The following is a 4,122-nucleotide window of genomic DNA, read 5'->3' as shown; positions in this document are numbered from 1 at the left end:
CGTCCTTCTGTCTATATATGTATGTGGTAAAACATAAAAAATCTTCTGTTCTTAACCACAAGGTCTAGAGCATAAATATTTGGCATACCGGTAAATCATCGTCTGGTGTTCCTCGACCAAGATTGATAAAATTATTTCCATAGCGTCAAAAAAGTCCCGACCTGTGGGCCAATGTGTTTCCCATATATGTATATTGTAAACACATTAAAAATCTCTGAAACCTAAAACATAGATATTTGTATGGAAGATAGTCAAGTTGATTTCTACCAAGATTCTTTTTAATTATTCCCATATGTATAGTGCTGAAACTTAAAAAAACATATTTTTCTCCGAAATGACAATGGCTTAACCATAGATATTTGGCATGAAGGCATGAAGCATCATCTAGTTGACCTCTACCAACAAAGGGCCCAAAGAAAAAAATCTCTTACACGTGTTCTAAAGTCCTTATAAATGCTAATAATTAAAATGCGATACATTGTTGTTGGTAAAAATCACAATAAAAGCTATTTTGTCGATAATATGTTCTATTGACTTCTGTTGATTTCATAGTAGTTCCAGCCTGTAGAAAAAACGCAGGTCAGGTAAGGGATGTATGGCCATCCTTACCTTTTTTTTTTCGTGATTTAAGGAACATGGATACAGCAAAGGTGGGCGTGTTCGTGCTCAACAGACGAAAAAAATTGGGATGCCCAGCAAAAGTGCTGATCAAAGAATGAATTATGCTTCCTGCCAGTCATGTATGTATCTGTTAGGAATACAGAATTTGTTAATAGCGCATTTGTAAATTTGACATGGCCTTTTTATGCCCCCGAAGGTGGGCATATAGTGATCGCACTGTCCTTCTGAAATTCCGTCACAATTTGGGTTTAGGTTTCAAAAAATGTGGAAATTATTTGCAATATTGATCATAGCAACTTGTTGTAGGTTTGTTTTACTGTCTGTTCATTTTCAGCAAAGTGGTGCATATGGAAAAAACAACACTAATTCAATATTGAATACACATGTTTTTTATGTATGATAATTGTGGATACTTCTTCAGCTAATAGAAGCATAATTTACATATCTGTTAGTTTATGTATGTCCCTGAACCTACTACAAAGGCAAATGTTTTTTAACTGGTGTGCAAGATATTTTGGGCTGCCAACACTTATTTGTGGTACCTTGAAAATTTAATCAAAATCAACTTGTTGGATTGGAAGACTTGCTGTCAAACTAATTATTAAAACTAAATTTTCAAATTATTGAATAATCCAGTGTTTGAAAATATACAGAAAATGAGACCTCTATTCTAAGTATGCAAATCCCTATTGCAAACAATAACAATCCTTTTTATTTTATTTCCAATCTAAATTGACATCACTTAAGAAAATGGAAGACACATTGATGCAATTCAGTCTACATTGCATAGTAAATACATTTGTAAGGGAAACATAATTAACTTATACAAATATACATTCAAAGTATGTTGAACAAACCATAAAAAGGCTTAAAAGTTCTGTTTTACTCCTACATTCAAGTTAATATTGTACATGTAGAATTTTCATTATTAAAATTAATAATGTATAGAATTGTAAAAGTTCAAACAAAATTGATAGCATATATGACAGCATATATGATTTTCCCAATGTATTATTCCAAATGAAACAAAAAGTGTAAGGAAAGTGTTTGTGTAAATATTAGCCCATACAGGATAACACTAAGGCAGCACTGGCAGCATCTCTGATTGACCTTGCTGCGACAGGAGTATATTCATGCCGCTACTTCATGTGTCTACCAGACCTGGAAAAGCACAAGTATCACGAAACAGGCATTGTAAGCATTGTGATGAAAATCTTCATAACCGGTAATATACCTTTCCATCAAGTATATTTCAAAACATCTGAAATTGGCATTAGTTCTGATTATTTATTAACTAGTCTTTTGTAATTATAAAAAAAAACAACATTGCACAACTTGTGTATAAGTAAGGAATATAGCATACTACAATGTGGTTTACAGATTTGCAGTACTCATAAGAAAGCAACATATTAATTAAACCAACTTTGTATGGCCCAAATTTTTAATGAACTAGAACACCCTCAGAACCCTTGTGTTTATGTTTGATACGCTACTTAAATATAAATATTAACTTTCTTGTGTGTTAACAAATTTGTGTCAGGCTTGCAAATGGCATTCAGTAAGTTGATATATATTTTAGTTTATTGCCCTTTTAAGCTTACCTGTGCACTTAAATGTGGTGAGCTTGTGTGATTAAGACCTTTATCTGTTGTGCTTCGTGCATTGTCCTTTATCAATATATGCCTGTGAACACATTAAATAATGAAAACAACAATTGATTTCCCAGTGAAAATGTTGGTTTAATGATATATTGGTTAAGTCTGAAAATGGTTACAGTCCATTAAAAACATAGGTTCCACTCCATTGAACAGGACTGATCTGCAATAAGATACAATTTTTTAACCATTTATACTTAATACCAACTGTAAGAATGCTATGTGTCCTGAAACCACAAGGCCTAGAACATGCCTAGTTGGCATGAAACAGCGTCTGGTGGACCTTTATTATGATTGTTCAAATGTCCCTTGGATCAAATTTTGCCCCACCCTACCTGCACTATACACTTAAGGTCTAAAGTGGGCAACAAATATTTGTAATTTTGTGTTTATAAATTTATCAGTTAATATTTACTATTCAGTCTTCAGGCCTGAGCCAAAATATTGACCGGGGACTTGTTAATAAGATATCAGAATTGGTTGACGAAGGACTGTCAAACACAGACGAAATGGAGCGGCGCCTTTGAGGTCATGTTCTGAAAATAGAAAATATTACCCCAGCACCAACAAGCAAGAGGTTTTTTCCAAATCGTACCACAATTCGGAACCACATGCGAAAGGCAGAGAACATAAAACATACAAGCATAGACGATGAAACAAATCTCGAAGGCTTTGTAAGTGTAGGATTCTGTTACTGACTGTGAAATCAACATTGTCTAGTGGACCTCTACTAATGATGCTCCAAGGGTAAAAATAAGCCCCGTCCTGGGAGCAAATGTATTTTTCCAATATGTAAATTGCAAATATTTAAAAATTCTCCATAGCCCAAAGGCTTAAGCATGTATATTTGGTATAAAACACTGTCCAGTAGACATTTACAATGTTTCTTTAAATAATGCCTCAGTTTTAAAATATACCCTGCCATGAGACCAATGTGTGTTCCTTAAATGTATATAGTAAACAAAAAAAACATCTTTCTTTCTTTTCCGAAATTTGCATTGTTAGCGACCCATGTCCCCTGACCTCTTGTTAAAGTACTGAATTCTTTTCTTCTGCACCATTAAAACTACAGCGAACCAATGGTGGATGAAGATTGTGAATACCCATTGCGATGCAGTAGTTACAAATGTTCAATCACTTTGAGCGATGCATGGCTTTTGGCAAATAAATGATGAACGACACTCAGCAATGAAAACAACACTTTTGTGTGTGTTCAGTTTGAATTTCACTGAATGTTGACGTGATTAATAAGCAGATTTGCACTTCATTACAACCAGCCTAAGGTAATTGTGGCTGCTGTTATGTAAATGCAAGTCTGTTGTAATCGTCATTTTGTAATCGTACATGTATTGTGTATTTGATCTGTTGAAACAACTATATAGATGGAAACAAGGCAATGCTGGAGATGTTGTTTTCATGTTAAAAAAAGGAGAAAAGGAGGTATTTTTGATGTGTTAACAATGCAGTTTATAGTTTTGTCTTTGAATTCAATGTTACTTGTTGATTTACACACTGCTAAATTGTTGAAATAAAATGCAAGGAGGATAATCAAAGGAGGAGGATGCAAGGAGGATAATAACAGGGGGAGGATGAATGGAGGATAATCACAGGATGAGGATAATCACAGGAGGAGGATAATCACAGGAGGAGGATAATCACAGGAGGAGGATGCAAGGAGGGTTATCACAGGAGGAGGATGCAAGGAGGATAATCACAGGAGGAGGATAATCACAGAAGGAGGATGCAATAATGATAATCACAGGAGGAGGATGCAAAGAGGATAATCACAGGAGATGGATAATCACGGGAGGAGGATGCAAGGAGGATAATCATAGGATGAGGATAA

At 34.7% G+C, this 4,122-nt stretch overlaps 1 long non-coding RNA gene across 1 annotated transcript; it reads left to right on the top strand.

Moving 5' to 3' along the window:
• Positions 1-636: 636 nt before the first annotated feature.
• LOC127862307 (uncharacterized) lies at positions 637-4,122 on the top strand. The gene is made up of 3 exons (XR_008040542.1): positions 637-740; positions 1,684-1,815; positions 2,699-4,122. It is a non-coding gene; the product is annotated as an uncharacterized LOC127862307 (long non-coding RNA).

The sequence above is a fragment of the Dreissena polymorpha genome, chromosome 16, assembly GCF_020536995.1.
Source record: "Dreissena polymorpha isolate Duluth1 chromosome 16, UMN_Dpol_1.0, whole genome shotgun sequence".
Taxonomy (NCBI): Eukaryota; Metazoa; Mollusca; class Bivalvia; order Myida; family Dreissenidae; genus Dreissena; species Dreissena polymorpha.
Note: the sequence above shows the minus strand (reverse complement) of the source record. Positions and strands in the feature narration are given on the sequence as shown.